The sequence below is a fragment of the Ochotona princeps genome, chromosome 1, assembly GCF_030435755.1.
Source record: "Ochotona princeps isolate mOchPri1 chromosome 1, mOchPri1.hap1, whole genome shotgun sequence".
Lineage (NCBI taxonomy): Eukaryota > Metazoa > Chordata > Mammalia > Lagomorpha > Ochotonidae > Ochotona > Ochotona princeps.
The window spans coordinates 60,558,896-60,580,368 of NC_080832.1; positions in this window are offsets into that span (position 1 = coordinate 60,558,896).

Genomic DNA, 21,473 nt, shown 5'->3' on the forward strand with positions numbered 1-21,473 from the left:
TGACTCTTCCACATTATTTTACAGAACTTGGGGAGCAACACAGAAGGCATGAGTATTTGATAAGTAAGGAAACTGAGTTTCATAAAACAATGGTTTAAATTGGTGGCTATAATTACTGTCTATTGGGGTCGTCTGAGGGACATACTAAAATTTCCGGGTCCGGCATGATAGTCTAGTGTCTAAAGTCTTTGTCTTCCACGTGCCATTATCCCATATGGATGCTTTTCTTCCCTTCCAGCTCCCTGATTGTAGCCCGGGAAAACAGTAGAGGATGGCCCAAAGCCTTGGGATCCTGTACCCATGTGGGAGACCTGGAGTAAGCTCCTGGATTTGAACTGGCTCAGCTCTGGCTGTTGTAGCCACTTGGGGTGGGGGTGAGGGTTTGAACCAGCAGATGGAAGCTGTTTCTCTCTGTCTCTCATTCTCTCTGTAAAACTCTGACTTTCCAATAAAATAAATGAATCTAAAAAAATTTACATTGTTGGACACTGTTCCCAGAAGTTTCTGATGTTACAGATTTGGATGGAGACCAATAATTTGCATTTCTAATCTGATTCTTGAGGAAACTGGTCACCAGAATTTGAAGATCACTGGTTTAAGATCACCTCTCTTTCAAAAATAATAGCAGACAAGATTTGAATTAGATGTGTTTGACTAGATAACTCATTTCCTTCCCATTAACCCTCAAAGCCTCTTCAGTTTAAGGGAATGGATTTCAACCTTGATGGGGAATTATCTTAAAAAAAAAAAAAAAAAACCACAAAACTGGCGTTGCCCATATTTAAGCTTTCAAGTTGTTTCCAATGTGCAGGCCTGCCTAGTACTTACCATTCTAAGGTAAGAAATTTTGGAATAAGATTTAACTGTTCCTAAGGTCCCAAAGCCTACGGCAGCTACTTTCTTATTTTGGTCTTTTCCAATCTCCAATGCTCCAGACATAGAATTAGCCCTGGCTTTGGGGTCAGAGTAATCGGGTTTAAATCTGTTTAGGCTACTTATAGCTCTGGAACCCAATGTAAGTTAGTTTATTAGTGCTGTTAGGTTGTTTATGCAGAAAGAATGGGACATGGTACTTAAAATACAAGCAAGGCTGTGTTCCTTTAGTGATAGATTGGCTTGGCAGTTTTATATTTATTTATTTACTTATTTCTTTTTAAGATTTATTTTAATTTTTATTGGAAAGTCAGATATACAGAAAGGAGAAGCGACAGAGAAGAAGATCTTCTGTCCGATGATTCATTCCCCAAGCGGCTGCCCTGGCTGGAGCTGAGCCAATCGAAGCCAGGAGCCAGGAGCTTCTTCCGGATCTTCCACATGGGTGCAGGGTCCAAACACTTTGGGCCATTCTCAACTGCTGTCCAAGGCCACAAACAGGGAGCTGCATGGGAAGCGGGGTTGCTGGAATTAGAACTGGCGCCCATATGGGATCGAAGCGGGTGCAAGGCGAGGACCCTAACCACTATGCTATCGCGCCAGGCCCGGGAGTTTTATATTTGATATGAATGTTTTGCTAAGTGTGTAAGTCTTACTACTGGTGGGTTTGGGAGCTAATTCTTGTGCTGCAAGATAATATGAAGTAAAAGTCAATCATATGATGATAATTTTCTTTTTTCATTTCTTTTTTTTTTTTATTAAAATAAAAGTTTCAATCTGTCCCTCCAAACTTGCTAAGTCCTTTTTACTTGCCAAGTAAAATGAAGATGGAATCTTACCTTTGGAATCTAGACAGATCATGCTATCTGGTTAGAGTTTGACGACTTGAACATTTGAAACATGTTTTATTTTTATTGCTACTGTCTGTTTATGGTAACAACTTTTCATTTTTATCATGTTAGAGTTTCCCTTAAGTGCCTAAATATTTTCTTTGAAAATATGTGAAGTTTTCTTTAAAACAAGTCACCAGAAGCACAATTAAAGCAAAAGTACACAAATGGGACTATTTCAAATTAAAAAGCTTTTATATGGCAAAGGAGATGAACAACACAGTGAAGAAATTACCAATAGAATGGAAGAAATGCAGCAGATAGGGACTAATTTACAAAGAGCCTCAGAAACAACAACAGGAAAATGAACAACACAGCGAAGAAAAGGCCAAAAGAAAAGAGGAGACAATTTTCAAAAGAACTCATTCAAATGGCCAATAGTCATATGAAGAGCGGTTCAGGCTCCCTTGTAAAAAAAAAAAAAAAAAAACTGTACTGAAGTTCCATCTAACTCCAGTGACATGGACCAATATTCGGAAATCTGCTAACACCTGCTGTCATGGTGCCCCAGTCTACTGTTTTTGGGAATGTAGGCTAGCACAATGGTTATGGAAGTTAGTGCTCAAACAAGTGAAATTTAATCTACCACATGACCCACCTATCGCACTTCTGAGAATATGTCCAAAGGAATTGAAATCAGCATACGAGAAAGTGACCTGTAATCCTGTATTTTCAGTAACACAAGCTATAACAGCAAAAACATTGAAACAACCCAGATGCCCATAAAAAGACGAATGTATAAGCAAACCGTGGTACATCTACGCCATGGAATACTACTCAGCCATTACAAAAAATGAAATTCTACCATTTGTAATAAAACGGTCCCAACAAGAGATCATTATGCTCTGTGGAAGCCAACCCAAAAAGACAAATAACATATATTCTGTCTGATATAAGGCAGCACTCAAGCAAAATACAGAGCATTTGGATATGTAGGTAAACAGGTATGTATAAGTACACCTAGTGGAACTATATAATGGAGACTAACTTACTGAGAAGTGAAGATACATTGCAGTATGTATCCGTACTCCCTAATGAAAGATGCACTACCAATGAAACTGTTAAATATAGCTTTTTATAGGATATTGGACTTTCTACCATTGTCTATACCTACAATTTCATGATACACTCAAAGGGCGAAATGATGGACTGTAGCTGAAGGATTATTCTATTGTAATGATATGGAGGAAAACAGTGGGATGAGGGAATGGTGGTTGGAAAGGGAAATCCTTGTGCCTATGGAACAGTATCAAGAAAAATAAAAATAAAAGCATGTTTAAAAGATTAAAAACAAAAAGATTTACGTATTTATATGAAAGACAAATTCCCAGAAAGAAAATGTGAGAGATATGTGTTTGTCTGCTGCTTCACCCTCCAAATGTCTGCAGAGGCCAGAATTGGCTCCATCTGAAGCCAGGCCAAAAGCTTCCTCCACATCTCCCATGTGATTGCAGGGACCCAATTACACAAGCCATTCTCTGCTGCTTTGATTTCCAAATTCTCTTATGAGTTCCATTAGTCTTACAGAGTCTTGGTTCCCCTAGGTAGAGAATCATGTCTTCTACAAACAGGGATAGCTTGACTTCATCCTTTCAGATTTCTTACGCTTTTGGTTTCTTGTTCTTGCCTAATCACTCTGGCTAAGAGTTTCTTTCAGGGTTACATTGAAGAGCAGTGGTGAGAACGGGTATCCATCTCTACTTCCAGATCTCAGTGAAAAATGCCTACAACTTTTCCCATTCAATGTGATGCTTTCTGTGCGTGAGTTAGTGATTCCATATATGTTTTTCTAAAAGAGATTCAGTAAATGTTAATTTGAATCAAAGCAAACACTATATGATTCTGATTAGTATGTGAGTTATTTAAAGTATCTTGCCTATATTTGGTACTCAAATTTGTTTTTAATTTTTTAAAATTTTATTTGGGATTCCCCCCAAACTCCCACCCCACAACAGACTTTCCCCAAGTTGCTGCAATAGTATAGTCCTTCATAAGGAGGCATAATTCCATCAGTCTTTTATTTAGTTTTAATTTTAATTAACAGGTTCTGAAAATATAATTTTAGTCCAAAGATGGTACAAAGGATAAATGTCATGTGAAAATTCCTACTGTTTGCTGTAGCTCTCAAGAATTGTACTGAGAGAGTCAGAAGTCGTGTCCGGATACTGTGAAAGAATTCTATTGTCTACTAGTGCTGTCACTGACATGGAATAGGAATTGGAAGAATTCCTGCTGGTATTGATCATTATTTTAAAAACTAAAAAAAGAATTAGGAGGCGGGGAAGGAGTGTGGGAGGGGAATAAGGAGTAAAAACTATAGAAAACTTCCGTTAGCTGATTTACTGCTGCAATTGCCTATAGCAGCAAGGAATGGACCAAAGATAAAACCATGAGCCAGGAACTCAGTCCCTGCTTCTCACATGAACATCAAGAGCCCAATTACTTGAACCATCTCTGCTGCCTCTCAAAGCAAGCTGGGACCAGTGGCCAGAGCAAAGAATAGAATCTAGGTATTCTGGGACTGGTGCCATGGCACAGCACACTAAACCTCTGTCTGCACCACTGGCATCCCAAATGGGCCTCAGTTCTTGTCCTGGCTGTTTCGCTTCTGATCCAAACTCTTGCTTATGGCCTGAGAAAACAGTGGAGGGTTCCAAGTCCTTGAACCCCTGTACCTACGTGGGAGATCTGAAAGAAGCTCCTGGCTTTGGATGGGCCCAGCTCTGGCTGTTGCGGACATTTAGGGAGTGAACCAGCAGATGGAATCTCTTTTCTCTCTCCTTTTCTCAGCAACTCTGTTCTTAAATGAAAATAAAAGAAATCTTTTCTATTTTTTTTTAAGCTGGGTATTCTGATGTAGATGCTGGTACTTTATTAGCTAGGCCAAATGCCCACCCTGGACATTTTTATATTTTTAAAATTTTCTCATGGGATTTAAAGTTATTTATTTATTTGAGGGACAGAGGGAAACTTGCAACAGCAAGCACTGGACCAGGGCTGGACCACGGCAAGACCATAGTCTGGAATTTCATTTGGGTTCCTTTGTGAGTGGCTGAGACTCAAGTACTTGAGCATTATCTGCTGCCTCCTAGGAACATCTGGGGAAGCTGGATGGGAAGCATGGAGTAGCTGGCCCACAAACCTGGCACTGTGATAAGGGATTCAGGTGTCTCAAGCACCAGCTTAGCTGACTATACCAGAAGGGTCAATGTCAAACTCATCTTTTTTTTTTTTAAAGATTTATTTTATTTTTATTACAAAGTCAGATATACTGAGAGGAAGAGAGATAGAGAGGAAGTGGAGCTGCCGGGATTAGAACCAGCGGCCATATGGGATCAAGGCGAGGACCTTAGCCACCAGGCCATGCTGCCGAGCCCTCAAACTCATCTTAATGGAAGAAACTGAACAAAGAAAACTATGAGTTTCTGGAACTTAGTTATGTTCACATATAAAGGTGACTGGCTTCTCAATTTATGAGTAAGAAAGCCTTGACAGGACAGCATTTTCTGCTATCTATGAGTTTGCTTTCCTGTGTATGTGTGGTTGCAGAGCTCTTGGAATTACAGTGGATACATAAAGGGTTAGACTTAATGTTTGTTGGGATCAATCATCTTTTTACTGTAGCAAATTACATAATATCCAAACATAATATAGTAATTGAAAAAGTACAATAAATGTAATTGCCAGGGTAGGTCTAATTCTAGAATGATACCCAAGATTTTCACCCTCTGGTTAACACTCCAATAATTCTCCACCCCCACTATCTTTGAATGCATATTGGATCAGAGGTCTGACAGGATGTCACTTCCACAATTACGTTACATCGGTGGAAAGGTGAAGGAACTTTGTAAATATAATTCAGGACCCAAATCAATTGCTTGAGTTAACCCAAAAGGGGCTTATCTGGGTGGGGCCAACTGACTCAAGTGAAAGCTCTTCAAGAAGGGACTAGAGTCTTCCCAAAGAGACAGGTGCTTTTCTTGATCTAAGTGATCGGTGTGGTAGTGTGAGAAGTGAGAGCCATATGGTCAGGGCCTGAGGCAGCTGAAAGGAAAGCACCTGGGTGGCAACCAGCAGGAACATGGACTTCAGTCCTTTAATTGCAGAGAAATAAATTCTGCCTAGAGTCAAGTGAGTTTGGAAGAGTAGGTTCTTGAAGGAAACACAGTGCATCTTGTGTCTCTATTCCTGAGTAGAGGACCTGCAAAGTGGCGCCTGGGCTCCTGCCTCATGAGGATGGTGAGAAAAGAAATACAAAAAAATACGTGTTCATTTAAGCTGATGATTTTATTGCACTCTGTTACATAGCAAGAGAAAAGGAATGAATTTAACACTAAATCATAAATGATAGAGGGGAAAATAAACAGAGAACATGAGGGAGTTGACTAGTCTGAACTCTGTGGTGAAGAGAAAAATATGGCTCACTTGCTCACACACAGGTGAGGAGATGCAGAACTCCACTGGTCATATTGATTTGTCTTTTTCTTGGTTGTGTGAGCTGCAGGGAATCTACAGAATAACCAATCATGCTAGGACACAAAGAATACTGCATCATCTACTGTTTGCTACCCATCTTTGTTCTAAGATCAGCACAATATCAACAGAAGCAGGTAAGCAGGCTTCCACAACATTATTATCTCTACAAATAGATGTTTGTTTTTCCATGCTTCATTTCAATTCTGGTCAAAATTGAATAAAATATTCTACATAGTCACATATATTGCATAGACACTAATTTATACACTTTAACATATAATAAGCATTTTTGCATGTTGCTACATGATCTGTTCTTTTGCTCACTGAATATTTTAGTGAGTTTATGTGTTATAATTTTCATAGTATTTTTTGAAATCCTGGAAAATGATGGGATTATTTTTAATTTTTTACCTCTGCTACTATAAATAATGTAAATTTTGCTGAAAACATTTTTGGTAGCAAAATACCTTTATAGCTGCATATCACTTTTTCTAATGATCACTTGATATTCTTAGAATGTCTCCTTACTGACTTGAATTTATAAACATCTCTGGACTTAGTTTTCCTCTAAACTCTATCAATGATGCTTTTAGCAATATGAATTGCTGTAGAAATTCTGTTTTGTAAGTTTCTTGTCATTTACTTCTATAAAAATATCTGCCCTATTGTGGCACAATAATCTATTAAAATGCCCCAATGTACAATTAGATAAAGCTCGACAAATTTTTACATCCATGTAACTGCACCAACTGCACTACAAACTAGTAAACATTTTAATGTTTCCTTAAACTTGTACCCTCTAGCAACAAATCTATTCACTATTTTGCTCAAGCAGCTACTGATCTCCTTTCTGTAAATTAATTGTGCTAGTTATACTAGAATTTTATAGAAATGGCACCATATTAGTCTGATATTTTCTGCGTCTAATTTTATTCAGCATGATGATTTTGAGATTTATCCATGTTGTTGTTTTAGTAATTTCCTTTTTTATTTTCTTAAGGAGGATCCCTTTGATTGGCTATAACACAATGTATTTAATCACTGACCCACCTGTTACTGAATTGTGAGGCTGGTTCTTATTCATTTATTTATTTTTTTGGTGTAATGAGTTCAGCTGATTTAAAGGTTCTCACACAATCTTTGTGTGGGAAAATGTTTTCAATTCTATTTGCTTAGAAACATAGGACAAGTTGGGGAGGGGTGGGGAGAATCCCAGTACCTATGAAACTGTGTCACATAATACAATGTAATTAATGAATAAATTTAAAAAATATTAAAAAAAGAACATAGGACAAGGATTGTTGGGTCACATGCAAACTATATACTTCATTTTGTAGAAAATTGCAAAGTTAATTTCAAAAGTGACTTACCAAATTTACATTCCCACTTGCCATGGATGAGTGTGCTATTTGTTACATATGCTTGCCAGTATTTGGTATTGCCAGTCTTCCAATTAAACTTTTTTTTTTTTTAAAGCATTTGTATCTGAGTGACAGAGTGACAGTAAGAGACAGGTGCAGGGAACTTCCATTCACTGAGTTACCACCCAAATACCAAAAACAGCTGGAAGCAGAGGTTTGAAAGATTTCAACCAGGGAACCCAGAACTGGGAAATCTGTGTGAGTCTTCCATGCATGGACAGGAACCCAATTCCTTGCTGCATCACAGTTTCCTCCCATGTTCCACACGGGCAGGACGCTCCTTAGGAACCTGAGCGGGGTTTGAACCTAGATACTCTGATGGAGAATGTGAGTGTCTTAACCTACACTGAATGACTATCTTTATCTTTTCAAATTTGTCTTTTAATGGGTGGGAACTGAGATCTTTGATCTTTGATCATATAATTTTGAGATGATGCTTACATAATGATTTTGGACAAAGCTCAGACTGTAACATTTCTATTGTTGTAACAAAAATAAGAGAATAGAAAAGAATTCAATAAGAATCAAATTTTGTAGAGAAAATAAAGGACATCAGATTACCATATAAGGTGATCTAATGAAGCTTAAATATTTTAGTATACTTACAAGGTGCAGCCTCCCAGGCATCACATGGGCTAAAGGTGTCAACGCATGTGAACTGCTTTCGAAAGCTGGTTGTAGGCAGAGTGCCTGTGCTTAGCCACCGAACAGGTCAACATTCTTGAGAAAGTGCACTGACGCCAAAAGATTAATTTTTTCACTGTGTGGACAGAAGGTACATTGATAAATAGGAAATGCCACTTCTCAGGTTGACATACTCTTTCACTTACTATGTGCAGAAACAAAGAGAAAAGAATTTAATGTTTACCAGAGTTGGACAGTGAGTTCTTTAAATTTTACTAAGGATTTGGTATTCCAGGATAACATTTGGATTACAATTTGTGGCACTAGAAAGGACAAAGCCACCTACTGGTCAATCCAAGTAGAGGTGAAAGAAAAAAGTTGGAACCCCCAGGTAACTGAGTATCATGCTCAAAGTCCCTGGCAACTAATGTGCCATGTAGTTGGTTAGGAGCTTAATTTGCTCTTAAATCTGTAAAAATTCTCTGTATCATAAAAACTGTGTTTATAGCTTTATGTGTAACTTGGTTAAATGTAGAGTAACATATAGGATATTTAGTTTCAGATTGCAGTCTTTGAAAGATAACCACAAGTTACAAATAGCAATATTCCACTTAGAAATTATCACAAAACCAATGTTATGCTTATTTTTCTGCCACAATGCTCTGCTTATGTGGGTACTGACATATCTGTCTTAATGTAATATCAGGAAGCTTGCAACCTTAAAGAGGTTTCAAAAATTAGTCATTTGGAGAAATTTATAATCTCTGATCATGGACAAAGTCCAACTAGTTACTGTACGTGTGAATAAAATTGCTGCTGTAATTTATGTGGAATCATATCATTCTTACTACCTGCTAATATATATCATCATTGATTTTTCTTTATATTTTTGCCAAAAACAAAAGTTATGTACTGGTCTCCTTGGGGGTTAAAGCGAAGCAGACAGATTTAATCTTGATCCAACTTTTATTTCTATTGGGACCAGATTTTCAAAAATTCAATCAGCTGAATTATGCACTGTACTTTTATTCTCAGTGTTTGAAACATGGCCTTCTTCAAATCATCTAAATAAAGATTTATATGGCTACTTTATTTATCCTTTTTGTCCCAAATATGACTTTTAAATTTCAATGCTAGCCTTGCAATACTATAAATCAATTGTCCTAGAATATGCAAAGTGTGAAGTAATTGCAAGATTCTTATTGTCACCAACTATATAACTTGAAACTTCTGCCTCCAAGCAATGAATACTTCAGAGAAGACTCCAGAGAGAATTAGACCCAGCATTTTCTTATGGTGCTTTGATACATTTCAAACACTGAGAATGAAAAGAAATAGCGTACTGAAAATGGAGATCATATGTATGGTGTAGATTTTTTTTTTGCAGAAATTCCTTGAAATAGAAAAAAATGATAATAAAGTGCTTTTGCTTCAAGCTGAGAAATGGTACAATGATACTTCAGTAAATCTTCATTTAAATCCAATGTTGTCCATCTGTTGTAAAGAATATTATTCAGCTATCAAAAAAAAAAAGACACAGAAAGAGAGAGAGAGAGAGAGAGGTAGATTTAGCACATTTTGATTTGGCAAGATCTCCAAGACACTTTAAAGTGAAAAATGTGCAGAACAATAATGGTGTTCCCATTTATACAAGAAAGAAGACAAAGACAAAGTATACGAACACACGCAGTGCTTTACAATGCTTGTGGAATTGAGGGTGGGCATTTCACTTAGCAGTTAAGATGCTCAAGACCTACATCACAGTATTTGAGTTTCACTCCTAACTTTGGCTCCAGGCTCAGCTTCTTGCCAATGCAGATCTTTGGAAACAGCAGCAATGGTTCAAATAATTGGAGTCCGTAAACTCCAAGGATTGTGTTCCTGGAGGCTACAGCTCTGCCCTTGGCCCATCCTTGGCCATTGTGGACATTTGGGAATCAACCAGCAACTGTGAACTCTGTCCGTTCTGTTTCCCTAATTTAAAACATTGAAGAAAAGTGGAATTAAAATGTATTTATTTTTGGTGAAAAAAATTTTAAAAATTGCACATGGATCTTTTGAATAATATGTATTTTCCATGACCTTTTTGAAGACTGTCTCATGTATGTTTGGGTACCTAAAAAAGTTAATGGGATATGGAATTCAAAGGTAAGTTTATTTTGGTGCAAAAAATTCTGAAAGCCATGCATATAAGGTGGTTTTCAAAAAGGTTGGAAAATATATGTTGTGAAAAAACTAGCCACAATTCAAAAAATTCTTTTTGTACAAAAGTAAATTTGTCCACAAACATTTGAAGCACACTTATTCAAATATATTACAAGTTCATCTAACTGTTGAGGTTACTTCTAGGGAGAGGAGTAAGTGAACAGTATGTGTGTGTATGTATGACTGTGTATGACTATGTGCAAATGTGCATGAATTGTGTATGTATGTGCATGTAAGAATGTACATATATATGCTAATGAACACATGTATGTGTGTACGTGTGGAGGTGAATGCCTGCATATAAATTATATTGTGTAGTTGTAAGTTTCTGTGCATTCATATACAGATATGTGTGTATGTTTTATAGGAGGCATGGCAGGCAGTAAACCAGAATCAACATATTTTGTTCCATGTGTTTTTTTCCCCTGAACGTTTTACAAGAGTAAATTAAGTATTGCAATAAAGTAAAAGAAAAGAAATGGGCTAATTAGAAACATTTTTGATCAATCCAACGTTATAAAACTAATATATGTCTGAAAGTACAGCACTTCAACTGACAGTATGATTAATGACTGTTTTATTGTTGCATAAGATAAATAATGTCATAGCAATTTGCTGAAGAAAAAAATTGCGACACAATTCAGTGATATGCAATAAGCTCTAAAGGCTATATCCTTTACTCAGCCCCTTATACACAAGTCTCAGCACAAAACCAAGTTCTATAAACCCTTGTTTACAGCCATCAGGTGAATGTTTTTGACTTGTTGAAGCACATGTTTTTAATAACTTAAAATGCAAATATGGAAGAAAAGCTATCACAACAAGTCTTCAAAAAGTTCAAGGAGTAGTGGGCATTTAGTCTAATAATAAAGACAGCAGTTAAGATACCTACATTCTGTACTGGAATACTTGGTTTAAATGCCTGGTTCTGGCTCCTGATTCTAGTTTTCTGCAAATGCAGACACAAGAAAGCATCGGTGATGGCTCAAGGGATTGTGTTACTGCCATTAACATGGGAATCTGGATTGAGTTCCAATATTTCAGTTTGGGCACACTCTCTCTCTCTCTTCTCTCTCTCTCTCTCTCTCCCTCTTCCTGTTGAAAAAGAAAGAAGGGAGGATGGAAGGAATGAAAGAGTTAAAAATTCGTGGAAAATGCATATTATGAAAAAGCTACGCATGGAGTTTTTGAGCTAAAACAAACTTGTATTTCACTTTCATTTTCCTTGAACTTTTAAAAATACTCTGAGATTCAGCATATTAATGATACAGCATGACTTTTATTATTTGCATTGATTCAGCTTCTCCAGCAAAAATAGTCAGTATCAAGAGCATGTTAGTGTGGTTACTGAGCAAGTGTTTTGTGAAACAGTGGATTGGGAGAGACCAATGTGACATTCAGCTCCACACCAAATGGAAGTTCTCTGGCATGACAGTGTCCAACTTCTGCTATACACCATCCCCTCAGCATTGTCCACCAGCTCTACATAACTTGAAACACAAAGCAAGATCACCCACAACGTGCTCTGGATCTCAGCCAGGCTGCGTGCCCCATGGCAAAGCTGTCTGCAACCCAAGCTCTTTGGGGAGGATGTGTGGAGAATGGACAGCCAAGCAGGCAGTGCACTAAAATGAAACGAGATCACCACTAGCAGGGTGGGCAGAAGCAACAGTGTGATTTAATATCAAATGATAGGCTCTGGCTGTGGACTTATGGGAAATCAGACACCTTCACAACATTCCTTTCAGGCCAAGAGAATAAAGAACAAAGGAAAACTTTGAAGTTTTAGCTTTGGTTGAAGGGATGTTAGTGGACAGGTGGTGTGCAAAATAGTCTGCTTACAAATGCCCATCTTCCATAGGGTCATCATTAATAGAAATGTGAGTTTTAGGCACTAACCAGTTTTGTACAATTGATGGAAAATATGCCTGGAAATGTTACATTTATATGAAAAAATGATTTTCATTTAGTCTTGATGTTTACCTAAGTTTGAGATTCATAGCTATGTCATATTAGATGAAACTTTGGAAAATGATTCTATGTTCATAATTTTTGACGTAAAACAAAAATATAGACCATCTGGAAATTATCAAAATGCTATGTAAAGGCAGTGATGCCATTTACTGCATAGAATCAATTTAGCACACCAATAAAAACACACACACGTATAAGCCTCAAAAAAGCAGGCTATTCTTTTGCACAGAACTTATCATTTAAATTCTGTTGCCATTGTTGTGCAGTAAATTTTGTTGTCACACAGCTATAGCCAAAGTTTTTTTTATTTCATGTAATCCTACTGCATCATTAAAATATCAGTGTTTTTTATGTTTTGCAAATATTTGTGGACACCATTAACCAGCACGAAGCACAGTGCAGTAACAAATGTCCATTTTATGGCCACTGTCAGACTATATATTGTACAATATTCCAATATTATCAGCAATCTAGACCTAAATTATCACAACACCAAGTCCATGAAACACAAGACACATATATAATCTCCCTTAGTCCATGTATTGAAATGTTAGCATTAAAAGCTTGGGCTATCAATTTAGGCAGAAAATGTCATTTTCCAGAGGAATTTTTCACTCAGAACAAAAAGGGCAAATGAATGAAGCTAAGGGCTGAATATTGGCAACAACTGTAAACCTGAGAGAGGAATTTCATATCCCGAAAAGATTAAAGAAGGTGAGAGGGGAAGTAAATGTTCTAAAGGGGGGGAAAAAAAGCCTGTTCCCACTTGATCACTGTGTTATTATTTTAATGAACACAGACACTCAGATTTAGCAAACTGGGTTTGTGGGATTTGAAATCTCTTAACTCACAGTTTTATTCAGCAGATGCCAAAGATATTGATGTTGAAAACGAAGATAACAAATTACCCACATCTGGTTCAATGAGTTTCTATGCTGATCAGGAATCCAGCCCACTAATGTGCAGAAGGAATCTGTGTGAGGTGGGGGGTCAAAACTGGAAACATTTTGTCATTTAATTAGGCAAAATTCGTGTGGTTTTAGTTATTATCACAACGTGTTCTGTGACATATGCTCTCAAAGTTCTTTTTAAATATTCCTTTTCTTCCGCTAAACTTCTTCGTCACTTCTGAAAGTGTAAGAGACGAATCACTTTAAACTGCTTGTGCATTCCTTGGCCTTCTTTTCGTAGAACTTTGGTGGTGGTGAAATAATTAATTTTATTGAATACAAATGAAAATAGTAATCGTAAGAGGTTGTCAGGACTCAGAATGATGAATGTGTCTAGAACAATCTGGTTAGAATAATTTGACTTGTCATTTTCTTCCTCGTCATGGTCTTCCTGGACAGCAAGGATTGGAAAGATGTGAGAGAGCTGCTGGTCGTGGCCGCAAAAGAGACAGGCAAGAGAGGAAAAACCGAATCAGCGCATGGAAAAGCGGTTTTAGATGTGCTTGTATTCAAATAGTAATGGCATTTTGATCGGGAACCCTTACTGTTTAAGAGATTTCAAAGATCTCCTTTTAACAATGAAGATAAAACGCAGCCAATCTTCTTGCTAAAACTTCTTTACCACATCAGTTTTGTTTTAATTAATGATTATAATTATACTGAAGTTTTTCTAAATGTTAGAGATGTCTTTGAATTAATCTGTTTTTCAATATACAATAATTAAGAAGGGATTTTTTTTCTACTGCACTTATAAACTTTACAATAATTAGAAGTCATTAAAAATTGTAAAAGTATGTACTTCCTGTCATTTTTTGAACAAAGATTTAAAATGAACTTTGAGAAAACACTGCAGTCAAATGATACGCAGAGGCTGAGAGAAGTCGCCTCATCTATGACCAGTGTGAATTAACTCCGCTTCCCTTAAATGTTTCTCACCATGAGTGCTGATTCAGATACCTGATTTTTACTTCATTGTGAATAATGTTAGTGATACTGACCAAAATTTGTTATTGGATTGTGATAAGTCTTAAGTAGTAATTCTGAATTAGAAACAAAATCGCTGCTCTACTAGGTGGTTTTTGTTCTTCAGAAGAATTGTACTGTAGAAGAATCAGAGACAATCCTAACATTTAGATGTTTAGATAAGGTAGGTAGATGTTAATATTTCGATTTGAAGAGTTTTCTAAATCACTCAAAAATCCAATACATTGTCCTAAACTCAGCTTATTCTTAAAGATTGAAACAAAACTAGAGAGTTTCATTTACTTTCATACATTTATCTTGTGAAAAACTAAGTTATTTTAAAATTTACATTTCTTACCTAATTTCCATATCTTTTAATGTTTAATATAGCAGTTGTGGATGAGACACAGGTTTCATACTTTAAAGAGCGTTAATAGATCATTAAAACGTTATTTAATTTTGATCTTACTTCATAAAATAAATTTTAAATCTTACCATTAGCTAAGATTTTTCTGAGTTGTCTTTAAGTTGGTTTAAAGTTTATTTGAAGCTTTATTTGTTCCAATTTTTGACCTACCTGAACTTGTATGAATACTTGTCACCTTTTGTAGAGGATTTGATGTGTTGCACACTATAAATCATTGGAATTAATAACTGGGAGTTGATATAACACAGAATAAGTCACAGGTAATCAGTCTTACAACATGTGATAGAAGAGTCATAAAGGTAATGGCTCTGCTTTTGGACAGCAGAATTTTACCAATTAAAATTGGATTATTTTTGTATTTCCAATGGAAAAACATGATAAAAACAAGCAGAGGTAGGTGAGTGTATGTAAATGTAGGTAAAATGATGATTGAGCTATTTCAAAAATCCAAAGGCTTATTTTGGTCCAAAAATTCTCAAAACCCTTGATTTCTTTTTTGAAGTATCCGCAAATTTAAAATGCTAACATTGCTTTAGACAGACAGACTGGGGTAGATGATGTGAGAGAAAGGGAAACTTTCTTTATTTAATTTTATTTTTTATTATCTTATGATACAGTTCCATAGCCTCTGGGATTTCCCTTTGGGGAAAGGGAAACTTTTTTTTTTTAAAAAAAGATTTATTTATCTTTATTACAAAGTCAGATATACAGAGAGGAGAGACAGAGGGGAAGATCTTCCATCTGATGATTCACTCCCCAAGCGAGCCGCAACGGCCGGTGCTGCTCCGATCTGAAGCCCAGGAACCTGGAACCTCCTTCCAGATCTCCCACACGGGTGCAGGGTCCCAAAACCTTGGGCCGTCCTCAACTGCCTTCCCAGGCCACAAGCAGGGAGCTGGATGGGAAGTGGGGCTGCCGGGATTAGAACCCGTGCCCATATGGGATCCCGGGGCGTTTCAAGGCGAGGACTTTAGCCGCTAGGCCACCGTGCCGGGCCCAAAAGGGAAACTTTTTTTATTTTTCATTTCTTGCCCTTCTGATTAGTTGGAGTGTCCTGACTTTATGTATTGTATATTTGTTATTCAAAAGTTGAGGATTAATATAAATCACCTAGATAGAGTTTTGTGCTGTTTCTATTTTCTTTATATCTTCATGTATTAAAACCTTTTTTGGGGTAATGGATAGTTTATAGCCAAAGATATTGGGAAAAATTTTTTTAAGTATTTCTACCATTTTCCTTTAAGGAGAAAACTAGAAAAAACCTGTTAACACGCAGTCAAATTATCTTTTAAATTATTTTGCTACTTGATTTAGTGACTCTTCTTGCTTTAAAATTTCACATCTGGAAATTATAATACCCAGAGGTGAGCATGACTCAGGGTTTGTGGTTTTCCACTGACGTTCTATAGATAAACATTGTCATTGATATCTTTCTGTAACACTGCCGACTTGCCACTCACTGATTTCGGAACTCCTTGCAAGGTGGAAGTGCAATGTCATGGATTTGCCTTCAAGGATTTCCTGTATTGGATATGCTTCAAGCAGCTACGACTTTCTCTATCAACATGGTTTCTTGATTTTGTTTTTTGCTTAGCTTTTTGGTCTAATGTTGTCTGCAATTTGATAGATCTATAGTGGAAATCAAATAGCCTTTTTTCATAATTAATTGATGTATGTTATTTCTCACTGTTTCTATTTCATAGTTATAATATTTGGAAAAATATGTTCAATTTTGCCATACATCTGAATAATGTATTGTTAAAAAACAATGTCAATTTTCAAAGAAATACTCATCAACTTTTATGACTAGAACTGTATCCAACAAGTTTGTAAGTCTGAGATACTTCCAAAGGTTCATGAATAAGTGGAATTAAAATATAAGTATTTTAGTGAAAAAACTTTTAAATCAATAAATAGTTTTTAAAAACATAATATGTATTCTACACATGTCTATTTATTTCTAACCTATATTCTGCTCCTTGAAAAGGGAATGAAATCGTGTGGTGTAGTTATGTCTAAAAGATGCCAAAAGTTTATTCGCAAAATGACTTGAAATGAAAATCAGAGGCCCAAATAACTGGCCATTTGAGTATTTCAACTTTTAAGGATTTTTTATGGTATCACATTGAGGCAGTATTTAAAAAAATAAATAAAACATGTTTCTGTATTAAATCTGTATTAAAAATTAAGATAATTATGTAAGTCTATTTCTATCTCAATAAAATGTATTAAATTGTTGATGGAAGCATTTCAAGTCCTGCTGCCAGTAAAACTGTTATTTGGATTTTAAAGCAAAATATTTGCTTTAAGTGTTTTATGAAGACTTCCAATATCTATCTATCTATCTATCTATCTATCTATCTATCTATCTATCTATCTACATTTTTGGGTAAGACTTATTTATTTTTATTGCAAGGTCAGATACACAGAGAGGAGGAGAAGATCTTCTGTCCGATAATTCACTCCCTAAGTGGCTGCAATGGCTGGAACTGAGGTGATCTGAAGCCAGGAGCCAGGAGTTTCTTCCGGGTATCCCACATGGGTGCAGGGGTGCCAGGGCTTTGGGCCATCCTCGACTGCTTTCCCAGGCCACAAGCAGGGAGCTGCATGGGAAGTGGGGCTGCTGGGATTAGAACCAGCGCCCATATGGAATACCGGTGCGTTCAAGGTGAGGACATTAGACACTAGGCCACCACGCTGGGTCCTATCTTCCTTTTTTAAGCAAAAAATATTGTTGAGTTCTGTAGTTTGCTTTGTGTAATTACTGTCACAATGATTCAATGGTTTTCACATCAATATCTTTCCGATTATACTTTGGAAGGACTGAGTATGTGGCTGGAAATTTTTTTAGGGAGTGATGTAATCAACAGATTGGCTTTTTTCTTGCCGTTTAACCACAACTTTATGTTTTGGATTTTATTGAGAATATTCCCACATTGTAAAGAGACACTTAAAAAGATTACTGATGTTTTTGTTGCTGCTGCTTTTATTAATGCTAATAATAAATTATTTGTCAGCTCATTTTTATTCCCCAGATGGTCATAATGACCAGGACTGGGTCAGCCTGAAACCAGGAGCCAGGAACTCCATCCTATATGGGTGACAAGAACTCATGTACTTGGGCCATTTTTCACTGCTTTAGCGTGGAGCTGGATTAAAAGTGCAGCAGCTGGGAGACTGACTGCCCACTTGCCACAGATGTGACACCTGAATTTTTATTCAGTGAATTTTTTTTTTCTGTGTGAATTTTTATTCACACAGAAAATGTTGTGTGACTTTTTGAATGTAATAATTCAGCTACAGATAGCTATTAAGGCATAGTGCTACAATGGCAACAAGTGATTTATTCATTTATTAAAATCTTGCTTTATGATGTTTTTGTGTGATCTATTGGTTTCTGGAACTAAAGTTATCGCTGTTGCTCTGTTGGATGAATATGAACAGATAACTGTATGAACAGGACTAGAGACAAACTTAAATTCACAGAGAATGAACACTCTCTTAGGTTAAGGTAGAATGGCAGGAAGGAAGCTGTCAAAGAAAGCTTCATGAGTAGAGGACACATGTGTTGCATGAAATTAGAAGGACGTGTGCTTCCTTCAGCAGCATGTGTACTGCAGTTGGAATGATAGAGGGAAGTATGAAGTTATTGAGGCAGGGAAGGGGTTGAATGCAGGAATCTGCAACAGAATGCCACACGCAAGAGTACAGAGTTAGATCAGGGTGTGGTTAGGAAACTACACAGGAAATTAAGCTGGAGAGACAGTTTGTCAACTGAACTGCATTGTATGAAGCCACAGCAACTTCTGGTGCTCAGAACTCTATATGCGTCACCCCTGTGGGTGGCAGGGGAACAGCCTGTGAGCCACCACCTGCGGGGAGCTGCGCTCTTTCCAGGACTCCACACAGCTCCACGGGCACAATAGGTTGGTGAACTGGCCGAGTCCAAAATTTACCCCAAATTTTAAGATTTTGAGCAAGAGAGAAACAGATTTTGTGACTTAGAAAGATTGCTCCAGTCCTTTAATGAAGCATAAATGCCACGTGGCAAAATGAGAATCAGGAGATGGTGATCATATTCATGAGATACAGTTAGAAGCAGAGATAAAGCAATGGAAGTGGAAACAGAGAAAATGGATTTAAAATATACTTGGGTGAAAAACAAATGCTTATTTGCATATCTCGCAAGAGTAACAACTATGTATTGTGATTTTTGTTTCTACAGATGATGTTTGGTTGTTTCAAGTTTTACATAAAATCATATAGTATTCTTTTGGGTGGAGTTTGGCTTTCGTTTTTCAACATTTATGTTATTATATGTAGCTCTAATGTATTCTTCTTTATTGTTATAGTTATATTCTCTTATATGAATATGTTGAACTGTGTTTATCCTCTCTACCAGAATTTGACTCAGGTTATTCTAAATTTTGTGTTATTTAAAGGTGTATGAATACACTTGTGGCATTTTGGGGGTGTATATTTATATGTATTTCTATCAGAATTTCTGGGTCATGGACTGAAAGTATGCTCAGCATTAGTGTATTCATCATATTTATAACGTTGTCAGATTAATTTACTCTATCATCAAAATTGATCAAGGGATCATAGGCATTTTATGCTGTCACCAACAGTTGGAAATTTCATATCTTTAATTTTAGCCAGTTGGGTTGGTGTTTTGTGGCTATAACATTGCAGTTTCCATTTTCATTTGTGCATTGCATGATCACCATGTCAAAGGTTTGTTGGCCATTTATACATCCTCTTGTATAAAGTACCAACTAAACTGCCTGAATTGGTTTCAAAAATCCTGTTTCTGGTATTCGACTTACTGTTTCCAAGAACTGTTTTTATATTCTAGAGATAGATGTTTGTTGGATAAATAGTTTGTTGAACATAAGATGGCAATACTTTCTATTACTGTCGTCTAACACAGAACAAAAATTAAATTTTCTTTTTAAAATGCATTTTATTGATATAATTCATGCAACATGAAATACTCTTAAAATTTAAAATTTAATAGTGTTTTGTGTATTCATATAGCTGTACAATCATCACCATTATTCAATTTTAGAACACTTTCATTACCACAAAAATAAATCTGATACCAATTAACAATCATTCATCATATCCCCTTCCCTTCAAGCTCCTGGCTATTACTAATATGCCTTTTTGTCTCTGTGGGTTTTTTCCTTTCTGAATGTTTTGTATGAATTTAGTCTTGCAGTAGGTGGCCTTATTATTTTAAAAACTCTTACTATCACCATGTTCATTGAAGTAGGTTGATGACTACCTTTTTAACTTCGTATTTTATTTATCACTTTTTAGATAGTATATATTTAATTTATATTATTGTCAGGAGCATAATGGCTCTACCAAATAAAGAGTTCAATAAAAAGAGCTGAAATGATCATTGTCTAGCAGGAAAATGGGCAAGAAGGTAAATAATAATGAGAGAAGAAATATTTAACTGCAGTCATGTAAAGTAATTTTGTAATAGTCACAAAATCATTAAAATTATAGTAGTATACAATTTCTACCTATTTGTTTGACAGTAGTTTAAACAAAGTTTGACAAAATACTATATTTGCAGCAAAACTGATACATGCAGACATTTCTCTTTGGGGGGTATTATTTTTTAACATAATAGCGCTATAATAAAATGTAATGTATGTGAACATACTTTTTCTGCTTACTATTTGTTGAAATCTTTTAGTGGAGGGTTAAGCTTGTGCTTACAAAATAAATAGAAAGCATGTCATTGTAAAAATTAAAAGAAAAAAGTAAGAAAGAAAGGAGGATGTAAGTTTGGATGGAGGGTAGGGTCCGAATTATCACTATGCTCCTATATTTGTGTATATGAAATGCATGAAATTTGTTCACCTTATAAAAATAAAGTTAAACATAATTTTAGCTCAGACGTATACCATACAGCATGCAGTATTGGGCTCTGTGTCTGCCTTATTTCACTCAATATGATATCCTCTGCAGCTATTTTGCTGCGAATAATAGAATTTCATTCCTTTCTATAATGGAAGAATAGTAAATTTTTTAAAAAGATTTATTCAGTTTATTACAAAGTCAGATATACAGAGAGGAGGAGAGACAGAGAGGAAGATCTTCTATCCGATGTTTCACTCCCCAAGTGAGCCGCAACGGCCGGTGCTCCGCCGATCCGAAGCCAGGAAACAGGAACCTCTTCCGGTTCTCCCACGTGGGTGCAGGGTCCCAAGGCTTTGGGCCATCCTCGACTGCTTTCCCAGGCCACCAGCAGGGAGCTGGATGGGAAGTGGAGCTGCCGGGATTAGAACCGGCGCCCATATGGGATCCCGGGGCGTTTCAAGGCGAGGACTTTAGCCACTAGGCCATGCCGCCGGGACCTGAATAGCAAATTTTTTATATAACATTTCCATATTCATTCATATAATGAGGGACACCTACCTCATTCCTATATTTTGGTTATTCTCGACACTGCTGTTACAAATGTAGTGGGGTAGGTATCTCACCTAACCCTCTCACTTTCATTTTTGTAGGATTTATTTATTTAAAAGGCATAATGACAGAGAAAGAAAGAGACCTTCCAACCTCTGGGTTACTTTCACGACCTCAATAGTTGGAACAGACGGAGTCCAGAAGCATGGTTTCTATGGAGGTTTAGCGGGGTACTAAGGGC